General features: G+C 48.2%; 1 pseudogene across 1 annotated transcript; it reads right to left on the bottom strand.

The window, feature by feature from the left end:
- Positions 1 to 208: 208 nt before the first annotated feature.
- Positions 209 to 1,504, bottom strand: LOC310772973 (choline/ethanolaminephosphotransferase 1 pseudogene; annotated as a pseudogene). The gene has a single exon. The product of its transcript is annotated as a choline/ethanolaminephosphotransferase 1 pseudogene (transcript).
- Between the last annotated feature and the right edge of the window lie 21,450 nt (positions 1,505 to 22,954).

Below are 22,954 nucleotides of genomic sequence, written 5' to 3'. Positions count from 1 at the left end.
GGGCCACTGGGTGCTTTGTTCGGGACCCAAGGCCGCTTCTGCTTAATACAAGCACACTCTCTGATCACATAATCCTCAATTTCCTTCTGTATGAAAGCATGTCTTATGTCATAGTGCAAATTCTTAAGGACCATTTGTTTCAGTTCAGTAGGGAGAACCAACGGTTTGGTCTGAGCAGTATGTCGATGCAGAATTCCCATGTCTAGTTTTAGTTTATTCCATTCATGTAGTAGTCTCCTTGTCTCATGTGACATTTGTCTTGAGTTGAAGGCTTGATTTTGAAAACAGAAATGTGAAGATGACAGGCAATCTGGTTGCAAACACTAACACAGTAACGCAGCAAGTCAATAAAAGAAATTATCAGTGCAATCCACAGCACCGGGTACTCGTCAATAAAACTGTCGAAATACTGATCCAGAAACAGTAGCCCTGGTCCCAGGAATGCAAAATCATGCAGATGCATCTCACTTTTTGTCATATGTGCCACAACTAATTTATTGGTGATTTTGGCTGAGACAAAGCCAAAGGCCAGGACATAAAGACAAGGGTGTTTCTCAAAGAGCTGCACAGCAGATTTCTTGTATATCATCATAGCCAATGCTATAACTGAGCCAATATGTAATGCTGGAGATAGGACGCTTGTTCCTGCTATTGTCGATCCATTTTTGCCCACACCTCCAGTAAAAATAACTCTGAAGTAATTGGTACAAGAGAAGATGGCCCCCAAAAAAGTGCAGATGGCAGGAACTATTTTCATCTGGATATTTATGATCGGAATCAGTGACTGCCAAAAAGCGGATCCTCCCACAGCCGACAGCAAATATATGGTTATAAAGAAGATTTGCACCTCAGTGCAATCAATGATGCCAAATCGCAGGGTGCCTGATACATAGGTCTGCCAGTGGGCAGTGTAGAACATGAAGATGCCTGTAAAGCAGCTGAAGAACATCCAGTCAGGGTTGGTGCCTAGCTGCGCTGCTATACTGCTGCCCAGCATCATGAAGACTGTCGAGACGGAGTCGCAACCATGGTCAAACAGCTCGCCCAGCGGAGAGCTGCTATTAGTACGTCTTGCCTGCTTCCCATCGATGGCATCCAATGACTGGTAGACAAAGAGACCGACGGCACACAACAGGTATGTCCACAGCGGAGCCTGTTCAGTGGCAGTAGGGCAGTAGTAGACGAGCACTAGGGTGGCGAAGACATTGGTGGCCAGGCCAATGATGGTGATGAGGTTGGGGGCGACCCACAAAGGAACTTGTCCCACCAGCCATTCCCAGTAGTGCTGCATCAGAGGCTCCAGCAGGGAGCAACCGGTACTACTGTAACTGTGTTGCTCTAGTCTATTGAGCTGGTGTCGGGACAGAGGGGGTGACGGAAGCTCGATGAGCCTGCGTAGCACTACGGGCCAGCAGGGTGCCTCCATGCCCTGCCCAGGATCCTTGTCCTTGACCAGGCCTTGGCGCGAACGCAGACGCCGCTGCTGCTGCCCTGTGGTGCTCATGGAGCCTGGCTGGCTGCTTGTGTAGTCCATGATGCCTCACACTAGGTAATGACCCCCCTGACTGTTTATATGACATCACTGATCACATCACTGATGATGTCACAATGTGCATAAGTGACATCATCAGTGATTTATGACAGACACTGATGATATCACAATGTCAACAGTGACATCATCAGTGATGGACACACACACACACAGTGAGACCGCTTCTTCTGTGGTGTTTTATGGCAGTTGGCATCCTTTATGTTGCATTACCTTGCATTGTCCTTCTGGATTTATCCATCCAGTTTCGAAAACCCGATCCTCCTCTCACCCCTGGTTCCTAAACGACGACGTCATTTCTTCCCAGTGAGACCACACGTGAACACAGTGAGATCACTCGTGCACACAGACACAGATGACACAGATACTGTCTGTCTGTCTCTATGTTACATTATGTTTGTCCTTCGCATATCTCGAGAACCGTTTGCCCGATCGACTTCGAACTTGCCGTGCGTTGCTGGGTTTTGTGCCACTGTAATCGGTTAAATCTGTGTTAATTTCATTGACAAACTAAAACTAAAACTAGACTAAAATGATAATTTTTCACTGACGAGAACTAGATGTTAACTAAATAAAAATAAAGTTGGGATGACCATTCCGTAACAGATTAATAGATATTTCCAATGAGTTTGGAAATTCTAGAGAAACATTTAAATAATGCATTACACTTTGACTAAGACCATTAGATTTGAGTTGACTGAATATAAAGTACGGTAGATTTAGTCGACTACAATCTTATGATTCTTTTAGCCAACATAAACTAGACTAAAACTAAATCACTTCAGATGACTGAAATATGACTAAAACTAAATGGCATTTTAGTCAAAAGACTATGACAAAAACTAAATCAAAATGTGATGTCAAAATTAACACTGCTTCAGAATAAAAGTCCAACACACACTTGACACACAGCCCTCTCTGATGACATCACAATTGCTCGAGTGACATCACTTATGACATCAGGAATTGATTGACTGACATCACTGATGACATCACAACTGCTCGGTGACATCACTGATGATGACATCACAATTGCTCGGGTGACATCACTGGTGATGACATCACAATTGCTCGAGTGACTACATAATCACTGAATGTTGGTAGACTGAGTGCAACCAGTCACTGATGATGTCCCAATGGCTCTGTGCATTAGTGATTTGTGACAGACACTGCCATAGACATTGTGAGGTGCATAGGCACTCAAACGAACAAGCCATGGCGGCCACAGGTGGAGGGAAAATTAGAAGCAGAAGATATATTGTTTACGCCAAAAGTAAACAGCAGCAGCCAGGCCTGCTCAGTCAGGTGACAGACACAGTAAAGAGCATCATTACCTCCTGGATGAAGAAATACTTCAAGAATGAGGATGCTGATGAAGGGGTAGGGGTTGTGCACGGGACAGAGCAGAACAGCCAGCCCCCTCTTGATGGCAGCGAGGAGGGCCCTCAGGACTTCCCAGAGCCCAGCACCACAAAGCCTTCAACTAGCAGGGAGTCTCTCAACTTTCAGGAGCATGTGCTGTCTCGACGCCCACTGAGCCACTCCCACCTCCACTTCCCCCCGCTGGACGCCTCCTCCCCGGTCCCAGGGGCCTCCAACAGCCTTTTCTCACAGCCCTCCATCTCCTCTGCCCTTGGGCCCTTTTCCACTGGCTTCTCCTTGGTCAAGGAGATAAAGGACAACCTCTCCCAGCACGAAGCAGACAACATCTTCACCACTAGCCGCTTCTCCTGCGCCTCTGACAAAAATGTCCCCACCTCCAAATCAGCATTGATGCTGTGGTCTACCAGTACCAGTTCTGGGCCCCAGCCTGCCCAATCCAGTCTGAAAAGGCATGCTCTTAACCCGTCTGTCTTTGGAACCTCCTCCAATTCTACATTGAACAGCACAGTGCTCAATTCCAGCCAACTGGGAGATTCTCCCTTCTACCCTGGGAGGACCACCTATGGTGGTGCAGCTGCAGTCAGGAGCTCTCGTACTCGTCCCGGCACACCTTGGCCGGCACCAGTGAGGAGGCAGATCAAGGCCAACCCTTCTGGTGCCCAGCCCTGTGGAGTGACCAGCGCCACAGCCAGACGCATCCTGCAGTCTCTGGAACGCATGTCAAGCCCTCTGGCTGATGTCAAGAGGATCCCAGTTGCAGCCTCTCACTTGTCAGCATCAATGGATGACACAAATATAGATCTTTCACATTTCCAGAACAAAATAAATTGGGTGGATTCCCCCCTCCTGCCAGTGCAGAGGCCGGTGATTCCTGTAGCAGCTTCAGTGTCAGGAAATCAATCTGTGTCCTTCAGGCTGTCTCTGACCACTGGTGGAGTGGGCCAAACCTTGGAAATGACCCCAAGAGACACGCCCACAAGACAATCACCACAAATACCTGACGCAGCACTAGGTCCATCTCAGAGCACAACTAGTTCTCGTGGACCAACTTACCCTCTGTCCAGCATGCCTGCTGGGGGGCAAGATGAAGAGGGCAAGATGAAGAGGGAGAGGACCAGTAAATACCCTGAAGATGATGAGGTGCCAGTCCTGTCAGCCGCCTTACATCCCATCAGCACTTTCAGCCTGCCCACCTTCAGTTTGGCCTCCCCACCGCCCACCGCCATCAACCCCACCCCTGTGACCCCTGCCAAGGAAACTGTCACAGACAAGGAGCTTCGCATCGCCCCTACCACAACTACAACCACCATAGCTGTGGGATACGGGGACAAGTTTAAGAAGCCAGGGGGTGCTTGGGATTGTGATGTCTGCTGTGTACCCAACAAGGCCGCCGACATACAGTATGTTGTCTGCCAGACATCCAAACCCGGAGCTAAAATGGAGTCCAAACCTTTTGGTTCATCCACATTTGGCACGTCCGGCTCCTCTGCATTTGGTGATGACAACAAGTCAGACCAACTTGCCTTTAAAGTCGGAGCCAGAGTTGAGCTAGCGTTTGGAACCAGAACATCTAGCACAGAGATTAAGTCCTCCAAAGACGGGTTCTCCTTTGGAGTGTTAAAACCCGATGAGACAATCACAGCAGCACCCACTATTATTACCTCATCCTCCATGACCCTTCCTACTTCCTCGCAAGAAAAAAGTGACAGTGTAGCGTCATCAACTGACACCACATCAACAAACACCACCACCAATGGATCTGGATTTTGGAGGCTGGGTGAGCCCAGTCTGACTACCAACACGCCACTAGGAGGCTCTACTTTTGGATCCTTATCAGCAGAAAAGGAGCCTGCTGCTCACGTGTTTACCTCCGTGAAGCCAGGTACTGCCTCTGCACCTTCTGGCTTCCTGTTTAGTGCTGCTAGTAAAGAGCCCAAAGTCACCCAGCCATCCGCAACTCTAGGGGGTTTCTCCTTTAAACCCGACGTTCCCAATGAGGAGCTGGCACCCACATTCACCTTCGGCAAGCCTGTGGACAAGAGTGAAGACCCTGCTCCAAAGGGTCCTAACGCCTCCTTGGGCTTTGGACAAAGTGTTGGAGATGCTGCTGAGGCTCCAAAACCAGCATTTTCCTTCGTTACACGCAGTGCCGCCACCCCAGCCCCCAGGCTGTTTGGCAGCCCCATCAGCTCCACTCAGGCTCCTCGGTGGCCCAGCAGGCCACGCCCTGCCAGACAACAAACAACTGCTGGGCGCAAGATCAAGACCACGCGTGAGCACAGTGAGATCACTCGTAAACGCAGACGTCACAGATGACACAGGTACCGTCCGTCTGTAGGTAACATTATGCTCTTCCTCAAGATTCAAGATTCTTATTGTCACTCCTCCGTTGTACAACTACACACGTGTGAAATGATTACGCTGTGGGCTCCGTTACAGGCAATGTGCAGGAGGTAAATAGTGCCAAATCACAGAAAACAACAAATAGGGCACAAAAACACAGCAAGCAACAAATAGACAATAAGGCAACAGTTTAATAGGGCAAATACTGTAGACAGTGTATGTGAGGGGCAATTAAGGCAACAGTTAAATAGGAAAGGTAATACAGTAGAAGTGATACAGTATTAAAAGAGAATAAGATAGAATAAATATGAAAAGTGTTCACAGTGTCCAAGGGTGTTTGGAAGTGTGCAAATGAAAATAACAGGTTTATGGCACTAGTTTTGGCAGCTCACATCCTGTCATGTGCTGGGCCGCGCACCTCACCCTTCTCAGTGACCTTGCGGTCCATGGTGGTACAGTTCCCGTACCAGGTAGGGAAGCAGCCGGTCAGCAGGCTCTCAATGGTGCCTCTGTAGAAGTGCTTGAGGATTTTGGGCCTCAGGCCAAATGTCTTTAGTCGTCTAGAGTCCGTGCCGTCACTGTTGGGCCTTTTTGATGACAGTGGTGGTGTGGCTGGCCCACGTCAGGTCCTGGTTAGTCTAGGGTGACCAGACGTCCCCGATTTTCGGGGACAGTCCCCGATTTCGGTGCTCTGTCCCCGGCTGGAGCTGTCCCCGAAAATGTCCCCGATTTTGGCCACAAAGTCAAATAATAATACTGGCAAGAAACTCGATAACAGAGCATTTGCGGCACCACAAAAGCCTGTCGTTGTGCGCACGTTGTGCAAAGTGCTGCCTGTGTGTGACAGAGTAGATCACAGAGTAGATGTTCTCCCTCTGCCCGTGCCGTGGTTTTCCCAGGACCCAGCCGCCCGCAACTGAAGCGACCCCAGAGGTGGCGAACGAGAGGCGGCGTCTGCTTGCTGCTTTTGCTACCGTCCTTGTTTACCGGACCCCATTCAGCGGGTTATCCATCCCAGTTGTTTTGAATAGTTAAAAGTACAGTAAAACTCTCTGGTAAGTAAGTGCAGTAACTAACTCAAAACGGTTTTGCAGAGAAGTCAGTAACGTTTTTATGTACACCAAACTCCATTGAAAAAAATGTCAATTTTTAACATGATTGCCGATGGATCATTGTTATCTAGTCATTAGCCTACTGTTCCCTACATTGGCCTTCAGCCATCAAAACTTTGATAACCCCTGGTTTAAATTAACACAATAGGTCATATTTATCTCTAGATTACAATTTTAATCATTAAAATTGCCTTTTAGTATTAACATGATTTTTTAAATTATTTTGTCAGCATTTAATATTAAATTAGCAGTTAATATGGTCATGTGGCCATTGAATACTTGAAACTGGTGAGCGACACCCTAAACTCAAGGAAAGTGTTTACTGAGGTAATAAATCACTACTGTAACGTTTTTGTTTTGTGGAAATAAATTATCCACCAGTTGGTGAGGTCAAAGAGAGAAGTTGTCCCTCTCTATGTTCCTGCCACTCTACACAATACACCAGTAGCCTATTTCCCATGAATTACCTAGGCTGTCTAATTTGTGGTAAAATGTGCCAGATAACTAGTAACCATTGTAAACTGCTTCTTTTTCAATTGTTTCAAAATTGAAAAAGAAAGTTCTTCATAGATCTAGCCTCTTACTTTTGCTCTCAAAGTTCACCAGATTTATTCATTTTACTGTAAAATGTACACAATTTTCTAATGGCCCCCCTAGCGGACCACAAAATGTCCCCGATTTTCATTTGAGAAATCTGGTCACCTTAGGTTAGTCTCGCTAGCCAGCCTCCTCTCCCTTCCGTCCGAGGAGTCTGGCACCGCAGGTCTCCATAGTGGGATTGCGATGGGCGGCGCTTAGCGGCAGTGCCCTTGGAAAATAGTTTCAAAACAATCCAACTTGCCGTTTTCAGCTTGTAGGTTTCTGCCGTTAGCTTGCTAGCTAGTTAGCATTGTTGTTTTCACTGAGGTGGCAGGGCACTATTTACAGCCACACACATGGAGGAGGGAGCGGAAGCCGCTCTGATTGACATGGTCGGAGCCAATGACCGAGCTTCTTAAGCGGGGAGCGGAAATCCGGCAGCGTCTTAAATCGACGCTTCCAATGGGACAGCAGAGGGAGGGTTTATCCCAGTTATGGAGACCTGCGGCGCCAGACTCCTCGGATGGGAGAGGAGGCTGGCTAGCGAGACTAGGTCCTGGTGGATGTTGACTCCCAACTACTTGAAGCTGTCCACCCTTTCCACCAATGTGCCATTGATGGTGAGTGGGGGGTGAGTCTCCCTCCCCTTCCTGTAATCCACAATGACCTCCTTGGTTTTAGAGACGTTCAGGAAGAAGGGTTGTCCTGCAGAGGAGGTTTTTCTATTGAGGGAGAGGAGGATGGTCCTCCTCTATTTTTTAGAAGAGATTGGGGATTTTATATAATATATTTTTTTTAATAAAATATCAATCAAATGTGTTTTTTCTGATGTGCGGACGCTCCTTTTTTCATTCATTATATTCTTAAAATACTTCAACAACAGTGACACCTGTAGGGCACTCACTGATGGAAAGGAGAGCTCCATGCAGACTGGACTGCATGCAGACTCCATGCAGTCTGGCCCGGCCCTCGAGGGGTACGGTACAAAAACATTACCCCTGAGGGGGTTTATTTCTTTGGTAATGTATCTAATGCAAATATATTATTGGTTGAAAAACACTTGCAATTCACAGGGAACAGTGAAATTATGTGTTTTTCAACCAATTTAGCTGAAGCCTAAACCGCCCTTACCAATCAATACCAATCAATTAATTTATTCAACCAAATTGGTTGTTGATTGGATAGATCGGTAAGATTGACATTATATTGTTCAATGTTGAATGAGTCTCTCAACGCTGAACCCAGTTCACTACGAGGAAGTGATGACATCAAAATTCCACTTTGCTGTGATGAGCTGACAGGAATATATAGATTTACACGACACTGACGACAGGAGCAGCATATTATATTTACCCCTTATTTTTATTTACTTTTTATCAAGCAGTAAGTTAGTTCACAAGCCAGACAATCGTTGCACATTACGAGCCAACACGAGTTTCAAGTTGCGGGCCGCGGTACGGAGTGGAGACCGAGAAAACTGAGATATTTGCAACGTCTCGGCTGCATGCGGTTACACTACAGACCGAATGGATGTGCAAGTAAGTAAATTAATTTCAAGTTATCCGGGCCTTCTAGTAAATTCGGCGTGCAAATGGTCCACCAAGCAGCGCTATTTTTTTCGTATTTATGTTTCATGCTGCAGCCTGTCATTTTTCCTAATAAAAACCGCAACCTTAAACTCCCACATTTTTAAACTGAATTTGGCCCGTAAATCCATGGCTGACAGCGAGCTAGTTTTTAAAGCGTGAGTGGTAATCTTTATACCATATGAAGGTAGAAGAAATAAGGAATCGATTGGGACCAAGCATGTCAACCTACCATGTCGGGAAGGGGGGGGGGGGGGTACGTTGGTGCAAGTTTCTTGCTGGTGCGAAAACGCTTCTCTACAACTCAACGTTTCCAAAACGAAAGAGGTTTGTAATGATTTTAGATGCTCCCCCCCTGTTCCCCAGAGCAGTATTGTCAATGGTCAGCCTGTCGACATAGTGAGCGACTACAAATATCTGGGTACGGTAATTGACAGCAAGCTGAAGTTTGATCTGAATGCTGACATGCTGTGTAAGAAAGGTCAGCAGCGCCTTTTCTGCCATAGGAAGCTGGCCAAATTTCAGGTCGACAAAACCCTGATGAAAATGTTCTATAGTGCTTTCGTGGAGTCTGTCATTTCCTTTTCCATCATCTGCTGGTATGGTAATATTTGTACCAAAGACAAGAACTCCCTGGGGAGAATAGTGAAGGTGGCTTCAAAAATAGCCGGAACCCAGTTCAGAAGCCTGGACCAGATCTGTAACAAACAGGTGCTGAAAAAAGCTGTGTCCATCCGATCAGATGATGCCCACCCTCTGAGGTTTGAATATGAGCTGCTTCCTTCCGGGCTCCGCCTTCGTGCCCCCATAGTTAAAAAGAACAGATACAAAAATTCCTTTGTGCCTGTCTCTATCAGAGCGATGAACGCTGCTGGGGTACAAATGTAATGTTTCCCCATCTGCCGTTGCTGTTATTTTATTTATTTTATCCTTTTATCCTTATTTATTCTTAGGGGTACGGTACAGTATATCTATATTTATATATGTAAGGCAGTAGCCTGAATTAGTCACCAGGTGTCGTCATTATGTTGTTATTCCACTGAGAATTCCGCAAGTAGCGCTTTTTGTCCTTCATGGGACACCGTATTTCTGAAGTTCATTCCATGCGGAAGTGACGTCTTTTTCAGAGTTTACATGCCCTCCTTGTAAGGTAAGCAGTGCTTATGTCGTCCTGAGTCATCTTAAAATATCCTAACTAAAACCACCCATCCATTTAATTTGTGTTACTTATGTGTGAGTTGAGATGTTTGTTTCCATTTTGGCGGGCGGATTTCGGCAGACACTTGTGTTTATTGTGTACATGTAAATACTGGCCGCGATATTGACTAGCTTGCTGTGCACTAGTTCCCCCATTCATTTAGTGCAGTGTAAAGAGGATGTTTTTATTTAGTTACGGTCTGCTGTCTAGTTTTGTAATTTAATTTATTTCAAAACTGAGACATGTTAAGAGTGTAGAACAGAGGGAAATCGGCGCTTCAGCTGACGAACTGTGCCCAACCGGTGCTTCTCAGCAAAGGGGACTGAGTGAACACATGAGAAAGAAACTGAAGTGTCTTTTTATTTGCAGAACAAGTGTGGAGCACACGGTCAAAGTTAAGGCAATTTAATAAGTGCAAGCAGACTAACGTTTCGACACACAAAGTGTCTTCTTCAGAGTCAAACAGAGACATGGGGCTCTATTCTCCCACAGGCCATTGGCGCTATTACGGGCCTTAACCGCAAAAAAACGTGCCTTGCGCCTGTTTCGGCAAGATAGCAATAGGCTTTAGGCTGCCAAATGCGCTTTAGGCCGAATGGGCGTGGCGCAGTCCCAAAGTGGGCGTGTCGGCGCTAAATACCAGCCTAGTGATATCTTGGGACCTGGCGTACATTTAGCGCTTTGCGCTTTTGAAAAGCAGGCCTATTCTGTGCCTTCACTGCCTCTTCTCTGTCACCCTTCTCTCTCTCTCTCTCTGAGTTCCCAGCATGCATTGTGTTTCTCCATTTCGCTACTAAATAGCAACCAAATGAGCCAAAATAGATATAAAAGGTAGTTCTAAATTAATGTGTAATGGTAACACAGCCTGCCATTGTCAACATTTCAATATTGGACCAAATAAAACATCGAAATGAAAACACCACCCTATGTGAAACATATATGTCCTCCTGGGCCTATATATACCCCTTGTCGAGTTAACGTGATTTAGAGAAGTAACAGCGGAACGCGCTTCGGAACGCGCTTCTAATGGCATCTGCTATACTGTGATGTCCCTCCAATAACTTGGCCCTATTTCACATTTAGTTTTACAATAAAAACACATTTATGCAATGACTTGACATAATGTAGGCTATATTTATGTGCATCATCCTTCCTGCAGCAGGCGAGAGAAAATTATATCTTTCTGGACAAACTTTCACCAATCTAATAGGCTATATTTTTCTAGCTGATGCATAGAACATTATTTTCACTTTGATATTGCTATAGTGTAGCGTATTTACATGCTTGCAGTATTTAAACTGCAGTTAGATTGGTTTGAGAAGCATCATAATATGGAATAATAGCCGATATATGGAGACAGACGGGATGAAGGGAGGTGGGGGGGGGGGGATCAGAGGCTTGGGTTTCCTCTGGTTTTGCGGGACCAGTGGAATTGGAGCTAAAAAGGCAAGCGTGCCATTCGTTTATTGCACTTATCCAATGAGCATGACAGTGCATAATTTTACGCCTAAAAGGCGTGGTTGTAATGCTTTGGGCTGCATCTAGCGCCAGCACAACGATATCAAGTGCGCCTGTCCACGCCCACTGCTTTGATCTGCGCCTGCCGCTCGGCCTAGAAACTGCGCCGATGCAACGATAGGGCCCATGGTGTAGATGACTGGTTAAATACTCCCACCAGGATAAAACCAGTCTCTCATTGGTGTGGTTAGAGTGTCATCAAAACACACAGCCAATGAAAGGGTACCACATAGCCTCTACTCAGGAAGCAAAACAGGGCAATACAAGACTGAATATAAGCAATGCATAGAAAAAAAATGCATAGAAAATACTTGCAAAATACAATCAATCAATCACAAATACAACACAGAATAATCACAGGAAGCAAGATAAACTGTTGTCTTCATTAAGACCAAAGGGCTCAATGGTGTTCAAAGTGTGGATCCAGTAGGCTTCTCTACAGAGGAGGTTCTTTACAATATCGCCCCCTCTTGATAGTGGGGGGATTTTCTCTATCCTCCAGAACTTCAGAGAGGCAACAGACCCATGGTTAGCCAGAGCATAATGACGTGCCATAGCATACTCCAAGTTTTTAGTTCTTATGGCAGTCTTGTGTTCGCCTATTCTGGCTTTGAGGGCGCGCTTGTTAAGAGTGCCTTATTTAATTTAAATGTGCAGTAATTGTTATATTCAGTGTTATACATTTTGCACTATTTATTGTTTGTACTGCAACATGTTTTCTAAAACAGAGTTTGTGTAAATAATAATCTGCTGAATTTATATGGCTGTACTGCTGCTGTACCATTATATAGGCTACATCTTATATTTATACTAAGAATTATAGAACCATCACTTATATTCAAAATGTTCATGCTGCATTGCTGCATTCTCATAGCACATTACATCATAATCAATAGTCTGTCAGCTTGTGTGTTCTTCACAGTAATGGTACTCTCTCTCCTCTCCAATAATAAAGAAAATGGCAGAGAACAAGAGTCCAGAGACAGAGGGCCAGTTCACTTTTAAATGTGAGTATTGGTATCGCTTATTGTTATTGGCTGGTCCTCTTGTTGAAAATGTCACCTGCTTAAATATTTGCTTCTGTATTTTTGTCTTTAGGGAGCAAAGAACAAACTGCCCAATTCATCCGCATGAGGGCCGCAAATGACAGCCTCTTCACTGGGCAGAAAAACACTGCCGCTCATGGCTGGAGGTAGGGTAGAACTAAGTAACTTAGTTAAATAGCAAATGTGTAGGGTAGCTTCTATACGAGGGATCAGCCGAGCAGCATTTTGATAAACAAACCGCGTCACTGGGTGGCAACGGCAATGGAACCCTATGGAGCCCAAGTGGCGCGAGGCTTGAGTGTCTGACTAGCCAGTTAACTCTGTTTACATTTTAAAAACTGCGACAGTTCACACAACTTTAACACGACATGCATATATATGGTATATACATCAAACTCTTGAGCTACTTCTGCTCTCACTCAGAATGTCAAAATATAAGCGATGTCATGTATAGTTTTTGAGATATTAACGTTTGTTTGGCACAACTCATACTATCAACTGCCGCAGGGTTCCGCATTTCTGGGTGACATCACGCTGATTCATGCTATACAATATTTATACCTGCAATGAATGCAACATAAGCTACAGTGTTCGAAATTAAGTCAGTTTTAATGAGCACATAACTGCCATAATTGCCACTAGATGGGGTACAAACCTTTGTGCTTTCTTTCGTTCATTCTTTCTTTTTCTCTCTGTGGACATAGGGTCGTCCTGGAGAAAATGGGTCTCCAAGGAAAAGTGTCCCACTCGCAGGCCAAAAAGAAGTGGGACAACCTTAAGAAAAAATACAAGGTAATGTAGCCTAGACTGATTCTAAGAAATGGTTGGTTGATGACGCTTAGAAAATATTGTAGCATTGCGGTGTGGCTAACTAAGCTAGCAGATAGACAGAGACGGACAAGTTACACTTTTACCTCACGTGAGTGTTATTTATTCCCTGCCGCAGCTCACAGAGTAACCCGGGAGTTGGAGGTGCTCCGATAATTTGCATAAACAGCCGGTTTCGGTAGCCTACCTAATGCTGCTCGCAGCGCGTCTCTCAGACGGTGCAGTAACGTGAGTCTCTTCTTTCAGACTCTCCCGGAACAACAACAGAACGGTGTTACACCTAAAAGCTTCCCCCTGGTCCCACCCCGTTGACCCACCGGCATATACCCCTACGGAGCACCCCCCTCCACTAGCACACACCCACTCCCCCATCCCACGAGTCCGTCCTCCAGCGTTACACTGCCCCCCCCTTTTAATACTCCTCGCCCCCGAGGCCCTCCACTTCATAATCCGCATAACGCTGGGGTGCCCTTCGCAGTCTCCTGGGCCTAGCCCCTCCCACAGTTCCATTCCCCCAGTTGTTCTCGCTCAACCCCCCTCCCCTCCGAGGCGTATTTGGACTGTCCATCCGCGGCGGCTCAGGGGGCGCTTGCAGACCCCCCGGGGACTGTTGAGGCGCCAGTTGACCCCCCTCCCCCGGTGACTGCGGCGGCGTCCTGTTTGGCCTCCCATCAGCAGCCTGGCCCGTCCCTCGGTACGGCGCCAGACGATTGCGGTGCAGCACCACCACCCGCCCCCGCGGAGCCATCTTCCTCCTGTAGGTCACCTCCCCCACCCGTTCCAACACACAGCACGGCCCAACCCAGTGGCTCTGCAACTTGGGTGATTTCCCCTTCGTCCTCTTCGGCCCATATACCCACACTAAGTCCCCTGGCCGGAAATGCGTTCCCTTAGTGTGCAGGTCATATCCTCTCTTCTGCCGCACTCCAGCCATCTCTGATTGCTTCCTAGCAAACTTGTGCGCCACTTCCAATCTCCCCTTCAGCTGAGACGCATACTCCACGCCTGCGGGCACCTGAGGCGCGTCTGGCGGCTGTCCATATGCTAACGCTGGCGGCGTTCTGAGTTCTCTCCCCAGCATCAGCAGGGCGGGGGTACACATCCTGTAGTCTCCTGGGTTGCCGAGCGACATGCCAGAAGGACCAGCGGCAGCTGTAAGTCCCAGTCTTTCTGATCTTTAGACACCACCAGGGCCAGCTGTACCCCCAGAGTGCGATTGAACCTCTCCACCAACCCGTCACTCTGAGGGTGGAGTGGTGTCGTACGGGTCTTGTGTATGGACAACTGTCTGCACATCTCCGCAAACAGTTTCGCCTCAAAATTCCTCCCTTGATCCGAGTGCAGCTCAGTGGGGACCCCGAACCGGCTGAACATCCCTTCAATCAGCACTTCACATACCGTAGCCGCCTCTTGATCCGGAACGGCGTAGGCTTCCGGCCATTTTGTGAAATAGTCCATCGCGACTACCACAAACCGGCTACCCCGTGGGGTGCGTGGAAACGGCCCCAGCACGTCTACAGCCACTCTGTCCATGGGCGCCCCCACCTGGTACTGCTGTAATGGAGCTCTGCTTCGTCCCGTGGGACCTTTGCGGGCCACACAGGGGTCACATTTCTGGCAGTATACCTGCACATCCCTCCTGCAAGTGCTCCAATAGAATGTCTCTCTGACCTTATTGAGTGTCTTGTTCTCCCCGAAGTGTCCCACCCCCGGACGGCCGTGACTGAACTGCAGCACTTCTTCCTGCCGGCCCTTAGGCACCACCACCTGCCATTTCTCCCGGCCCGAACTCGGCTCCTTCCACCGCCTGCAGAGCACACCATCCTTCAGCGCCAACCCCTCCCATTGTGACGACAGCCCCCGTAATGAAGGACCTGCGGCTGCAATGTCGGGCCATTCTGGTCTCCGATTCTGCGCCAACCACCCCAGCACCACCCTCAGTTCCGGATCAGCGTCCTGTTCCCCGGCCCCGGCGACGATGCACAGTAAGTGCATCGTCGACTCGGGGTGGGGGGTAGGAGTCTTTGACGGTCACGTCATTCACTGGCCGGAAATCCACACAGAAACGCAAATCATCCACATCTTTCTTTGGCACCATGACTACCGGTGAGACCCATGCGCTGTTTGAGGGCTCAATCACTCCAGCCGCCCGCATTTCCTCCAAACACTTTTGTGCTGCTGCCTGCCTTTTCAGCGGGATACGTCGCGGCCGCTGTCTGATGGGGTGAGCCTTGCCCGTGTCTATGTCGTGCTCAATCAATTGCGTCCGGCCCAAGTCTGTGGGGGAGGTGGAGAAAACGGACCGATACTCCCAGAGCACATCGTGCAACTGCCGCTGCTCCATCTCCGAGAGTCCCTCTCTGTTCTGTTCCCACACTGTCTTTACGGCTTCCTCCCGGGGGTCGGGAGTGGGGGAAACCACCGCTCCGCACACGGCCACTGTCTCAGCCGCAGGAACTCCAATCGGTCGGCGACTCCGCTGGGGTAGGGCCTCCCATGAGGGCTCTGCAGGGGTCTCCTCTTCTGGAGGGGACATATTGAGCCCCCCCCTCATGTGTTTGGTCCCTCATCAGAGCATCGTGCTCCCCCACCGGCTGCAACAGCCTTTCCTTTATATCCGCTACGTGCTCTGTCTGTGCTTCCCCCGGACACGCCACCATTGAGGCAGACTCTCTTAAATCCCCGTTATCCCCCGTTTCTGTGTCCCGGGCCCCCCCCCCCCACAACATAGGCAGTGGTGTGCCGCCTTTAAATGTCACTGTCCCCCGTGGCCAATCTACCACCCCCCCATTAACCTTCATGAAATCAAACCCCAGAATGCACTGTTCACGGATATCGGCCACCCACATGCGACATGGAAAACTCTGTTCCCCTACCTGCACCACCACTGCATGCTGACCCAGTGTGTGAGCCCTGTCCCCCGTCGCTGTGAGGAAGGGGCGGACATTAGAACTCACTTGCAGCTCCTCCCCTAAAAGATCTGTGCGAATGAATGTCCCCGAGGACCCGGAGTCCACTAAGGCCATAACATGCCTCCCGTTGATTGAAGCCTTCACCCTTGCTACTTCAGGCCCTTGAGGGGCCCCTGTGCACTCTTCAGCCAGACAGTTGTTAAGGCCCGGCGATGGCAGAGAATGTGTCAGGTCCGGGGCGGAGTAACCTCTTCCTACTCCGCCCCCCTCTCGTTTCCCGGCAGGTGCTCCCGCTGGGGTCTGGAGTCCATGGCTAAGGGGCAGTTGTATTGGATGTGCCCCTTCTCACCACATCGCCAACAGACGTGGTCCTGTGCCTCTGTCCAGCCACGCTGCGATTCTCCGTCCGTTCTGGGGGTTTGAGGGAACTGTGCCTGTGCAGAGGGTCTAGCTGGGGGAAACAGTGATTCTCCGTCCGTGCTGAGGGCTTGAGGGAACCGTGCCTGTGCAGGGGGTCTAGCTGGGAAAAACTGTGATTCTCCGTCCGTCCTGAGGCTTTTAGGGAACCGTGCCTGTGCAGGGGGTCTAGGTGGGGGAAACTGCTGGGGTCTCCTAACCCGTCCTTCAGTGAGTACCTGCTCCACTTCCTGTGCGCGCTCCAATGCGCTATCCCACGAGGGAGGGTTGCTGAGGCGAACCTGCTCCCGCAGTCTGTCAGGGGTCAGTCCACTGATAAAAGCCTCTTTGGCTAGGATGAATCGGTGTTCCTCGCTGAACTCTGGGAATGCCTTACGGGCCAGGTGGCGTAGATCAGCTGCATACACGCCCAGCCTCTCTCCATCCCCGCGTCTCCTCTCGTTGAATTGTTGGCGGGCAGCAGATTTGGATGTAGGCTCCCCAAACTGTCGCTCTATTGCCTTCGCTATTGCCTGGGGGTTGGCCAACTCCGTCTCAGAGAGATCCAACAGGACCCGTCTCCCCTCCCCCTCCAGGGCTGCAGCCAACTGAACCGCGCTCTCAGCCTCGCTCCACCGGTTAGCCCTGGCTATGAGCCGGAATTGTGTCCAGTATGTCTCCCACCCAGGACCACCATCATAACGACCCATTCTCACTGTGTCCCCCCCCCGATAGGGCGCTGCGGCGGTGGTCGGAATCATCCCGGCCAGAGCCCCCGCCAGCGCACTGGTGAATGCACTAGTCAACATCGTAGTGTTGTCTGTCTGCCCGTTGTGGGAACAGGCAGGCTGGTTAGGCGGAGGGACGGTGTAGCTCACATTGACAGTCTCAGGGCCCCCAGCTCGGCTAACAACTGGGCTATAAAACACAGGCTGTACGGGTGTGCTGTGAATATTAAAGCCGCCAGGCCTCCCCCCCGCACCATATCTCACCCCCCCCGAATGTCCAAACATACCCCCCTCATGTCCATTCTCTGCGTCCCCGTTATCATCCGCTCGAGAAGCTCCTCTCCGCTCCCCTACCTCCACACTCCACCCCTCTGCACGTAGCTCCTCCGTCCATTCCTCCTCTTCACCCCGCTCCAGGCCAGCCGGCCGTGATGCATCCAGCAGCTTCACTCTGGGTTCTCGTTGAACAGATGACGGTACTCCATATCCCGCCATGCTTTCTTCTCTCCTCTTCTATCTTTTATCTCCTCTTCTTCTCTTTGCTTATATTTATTATCTTTGTTTTTTTTGTTTTTTTTATTATTATTATTTTCTATTTCCTTCTTCCTCTTTCACCCTCTCTCAGCCACTGGTTGCGTGGTCAGGGAAGAGAAAAAAAAATCACACCTCGTTCTTTCTCCTCCAATTTACTGATACTTTCTTCTTCTTCTTCCTCTTTTTTTTTTTTTTTTTTTCTTATCAAATGTTCATTTTTCTTTAACACTCCCTCGTCCTTATCTGCTTTCTGTTAGGCACAGGCGACGTGTGTAAAAAAATCCACACCTCTGACACCAATGTAGCATTGCGGTGTGGCTAACTAAGCTAACAGATAGACAGAGACGGACAAGTTACACTTTTACCTCACGTGAGTGTTATTTATTCCCTGCCGCAGCTCACAGAGTAACCCGGGAGTTGGAGGTGCTCCGATAATTTGCATAAACAGCCGGTTTCGGTAGCCTACCTAATGTTGCTCGCAGCGTGTCTCTCAGACGGTGCAGTAACGTGAGTCTCTTCTTTCAGACTCTCCCGGAACAACAACAACAGAACGGTGTTACACCTAAAAGCTTCCCCCTGGTCCCACCCCGTTGACCCACCGGCATATACCCCTACGGAGCACCCCCCTCCACTAGCACACACCCACTCCCCAATCCCACGAGTCCGTCCTCCAGCGTTACAATATGTAAGCGTGTCAGTAGGTCTGGGTATTTGTAATAGGTGGATGGGCAGGTACAACTTTAAATCAATTTAGGAATACACTAGTGGATTTTTCATGCCCATGTGACATTAGACAATTATAGTGCATTCCCACTTCCAAACAGAAAGGGGGTCGATTTGGAGTCCTGGGTAGTTGTGGTATTGTTTTTTTGTTGTTGTTGACTGTCATGTTAAGAGGATTATCCTCTATTTTAGGATTGCAAGTGTCCAGCGTCAGGAGAGGGGGTCAGCGGCGGAAAACCCACTGCTGCTACTTGGCCCTGGTTTGTGGACATGGATGAGGTGCTGGGACAAAGGCACTCCACGACCCCCCTTGTTGTGATTGCCTCTATCCCAGAGGACAAGCCAGGGCCAGGTGCAGCAGTGGAGGAAGAGGAAGAGGAGGAGGAGGAAGGAGAAGCAGGAGCATCTGAAAGAGGGCCACCACCAGCAAAGAAAGCTAAGAAGAAGGATGAGATGTTGGAGCTGCTTAAAGAGGACATGAGACTCCAGAAGGAGAGAGCTGATCGGTTCTTTGGTCTCTAAAGCTGCGTTCACACCGACCTATTAAAGTTGGTCGCTGGCGTCGAGTTTACATACAAAGTCAATGCAAACGAGCGATTGAGCGTATATTCGCCTGGGAGAATAATCGCTGGGCGTCCGAGCGGCAGAGACAGAGCGATAGGGAGAAAATACGCTCGTCGCTCAAGATGAAATATTCCAACTCGAGCGAAAATACGCTGGCATCAGTCGCTCGCTGTTCAATGCTGATTGGCTGCCGTGTGAGAGCGAGTCAAGGATCACTCTGGCTTGGAACAAACCGCTGGTTTATTGTGTGGCAACAAACCACATTGACAGCTGATTGACAGGCTGACGGCTGACATGAAGTGAAGTCTGTACTACCGGTATGCAGCTCGCATTAGGAGCACGCTGATAGGCTTAGCTTGTAAACAATGACGGTGGCTCTAGTGGACAAACAGCATGACATTGCGTAACGTTATATCCCCCACAAGTCCGTCATTTCGTGTGCCTGTTGATGAGCGATTTACAAAAAAAAAAAAAACACTTATAGATACAATACTTAAAGGCAAGAAAGCAAGTTTTATAAAACAGATAAATAAGTTGTGTAAATAATAATCTGGTAAATTAGGGCTGTAGCCTACTGCTGGCTGCTGTACCGTTATCTTATACTAACACATACCAGTAGCCTACAACTAAGAATAATTTATTTGTAGAACTGTCACACAACTATTCCTACTGTTCATACTGCATTTCTACATTCTCATAGCACATTAGATCATAATCAATAGTCTGTCAGCTTGTGTGTTCTTCACAGTAATAGTCCTCTCTCCTCTCTCTCTTCTCTCCAGAGTAAGGATTATGGCAGAGAACAAAATTAGAGAACAGACCAGGGGCAATTCACTTTTAAATGTGAGTATTGTATTGGTATCGCTTATTGCAGTGATACTTGCAATTGCAGTAGATGCTTCTACACACAAGGGCTGGATTTGGCCCCCGGGCCTTGAGTTTGACACATGTGAGCTACAGGATAATCAGTCAGTTTTAATTACTTACCTATACAAAGCAAATAACTGAAATAGCCACTAGATGGGATACAAACCTTTGTTTTTTTGACAACTCTGATATCTGCTGCCTTTTGTTTGTTTGTTTGTTGGGCCAAAAAGAAAGGGCCAGGTACAGCAGTGGAGGAAGAGGAGGAGGAGGAAGGAGAGACAGGAGCATGTGAGCCAGGGCCACCACTACCAAAGAAAGCGAAGAAGGACGAGATGCTGGAGCTGCTTAAAGGAGAATTTCGGTTTTTTACACCACGGTCCTCATTTCCAGCTTAAAATATGATGTTTTCTACCCACAAATACTTTTGGGTTAATTCGGATCCCCACAGAAGATTTGTCGCACCGAGTACACTCCTCAAACACTCAAACAGGCTAGAACGAGAGCCTGCGGGGCATGCTGCTTACACTCTGTAAATGACACTTTTTCGGTCACATCGCGGTTCGTTATGGTTGTAAATATAATTATGAGAACATGAAATAGATATCTAACTAACCATCCTCTGCTCCCGAGTGCCGACAGCCCACTCCATTTGCTGTCTATATAGTGTCTATATAGCCAATCAGACTTGCGCGATACTATGTTAAAAAAAAAGAAGTTCAGTTCGCCGACAGACCGTTTCAAAAGTGTCGGCAGACAAAGCATAAATTGGGCTTAAGTTTTCTCCATATCCGAAGGTTATAGATAAGTTGACCGCCATTTATCGTCTGTTACCAATGACAGTCATTGTCTGTTACCATTCAAAGTAGGCTAGCTTAATAAGCACTTACTAGTTAGCTAATAGCTTACTAATAGGTATAGCTTAATAATAGCTTACTAGCTAATTCCTAGCACTTATTACTACTTATTAGCAACTTAGCTTAACTAAGCATTAAAAAGTTTTATGATACCAGGAATCTTGCGCGCTCGATTCCTAGTGTGGAGACTGGAGATGATGCACCACTTGTCCTCTTTTCCCTACTTAATACTCCCACCACTTATAAAAAAAACACGATTTCAGACGGAAGCCCGTCTTTATTGTCACACGAACACACTACAACACATGGATGCGGCCACTACACACACTCATGCTGACGGTGGCCGGTGAAATATGTCCTCTGCATTTGACCCATCCAGGCTTGTCCTTTCCTCCAGGGGGCAGGCCAGGAGCAGTGGTCGCTATTTCTTTCCAGCGCCCGGGGACCTTGATTGGACCATCATTGGACCAACTTCAGATGTTGTCGTCACTGGTCGGATGACGATCTTCTGCATGTTTTTAGTGGGGGGTTATGTACGGAGGAACCCCCTGGGGAGCACGGGGAGAACATGCAAACTCCACACAGAAAGGCCCTTTCGACGAGATAGCCCACCTGGGCAGTAGGCACTGAAGATATGGGGGGTCACAACTCCAGCGCCCACAGCGTCCCAGGTGGGAATCGAACCGAGGACCTTCGAGCTGTGAGGCGACGGCGCTTACCACTGCTCCACCGTACCCCCCCTTATAAAGCCTCAGCCAGGCGGTAATGCAACATAAAGGATGCCAACTGCCATAAAACGCAACAGAAGAAGGATTTATTACATCACTGATGGCATCAATAGCAAAACTCAAAGATATCAAGAAGATATCAAGTAGGATCTAATTTCACCATCCAAATTGAAATTATAATCCACTAGGCATCTTGCATCATCTACGCGGGCTTGCCTGCCTTGCAGCTCGCCGAGTTGGCCCTGCAGCTCACATACGCAGCTCGGCCGATATGCGGCCGAGCCCAGGCTGCTCCTTGATGGCATACTTCAGGGATGCTGGATGTGTCCTGGAGTTGGCAACATACAGCTGTCCATGGCTGAAGACTGAAGCCACACTCCCACTTCTTTCAGTGTCTGCCCCTGTGACTTGATTTTGCTCTTATGACATCACTGATGATGTCACAACTGCTTTTATGACATCACTGATGACATCACAACATCTTATGACATGACTGATGATATCACAATGCCTCTGACATCCCTGATGTCACAATTTATGACATCTTAAAAAAAAGACTTTGTGTGTGTGTGTGTGTGTGGATTTATGACATAACTGATGATGTCATCAGTGGGACAGACAGAAAAACAAACAGAGCCCTTAGGGCGGGTTCACACCAGCCTTGTTTAGTCCGGTCTATCGGACCTTTCCCCTTTAGTACGGTCCATAGGGTCGGTGTGAACGCTCCTACTCGAACTCTGGTGTGGACTAAAAACCGCGCTCTGGTTCGCCTGTGAGAGGTGGTCTCGGTCCGCTCTCAAGCGAACTCTGGAGCGGCCCATTTCTGGTGTGAACCCCACCCGGACTAGTCAAGAGGAAGCACGTGATTTTTTTTGTTATTTCCTGTTTTGGAAGCTCCCGCGGAAGAAGAAGCTGCTTGCTAGCTGTAGCAGTTAGCTAGCTTATCTCGTCTCGTTACGAGCGACATCACAAACAGACAAAAATGACTAGTGGCAGGGGACAAACGTGGAGTCTGTAATGTTTACTGTTCTATTGACATATAATTGTCTAAATAAACAGACATAAATTGACTGGTTAAACGACGTGCGTCCATCTTTATTTTCTGACATGGAGTAACTGTGTGTCACATAGTGACACGTCATCAACAATGGCCGATGGCCTCAACGTAAACTGTCGGGAGGAAGTCAGTATGGCCAATAACAGAACGAGATTTCTGCCCACGTGACTTTGGTTCGTGTGGGCAGGACTAGTGGATTTTGGCCTTGTGAACGCAAACCTGGTGTCAATCAACCTAAATAAAATGCAACAAGGGCAAACACACGAGATCAGCAAACACTGAAATATAGCATGGAAGTCAAAAGGATTGCCGCAGTGCTTGTGGATGTTGTGGGTGTATTTGTGTGTTTTGGTTTGCATGTGTAGCGTAGCGTGGCTGATACATTTTGCATTCAGCGGCAGTCCGTTTTATGCAAAAGCTGCCATACAGGAATAGGTGTAATGTGGCCG

This window comes from Poromitra crassiceps (assembly GCF_964638095.1).
Source record: "Poromitra crassiceps genome assembly, chromosome: 3".
In the NCBI taxonomy this organism is placed as follows: domain Eukaryota; kingdom Metazoa; phylum Chordata; class Actinopteri; order Beryciformes; family Melamphaidae; genus Poromitra; species Poromitra crassiceps.
The sequence above is the reverse complement of the archived record's forward strand: the minus strand, read 5'-3'. Positions and strand labels throughout refer to the sequence as shown.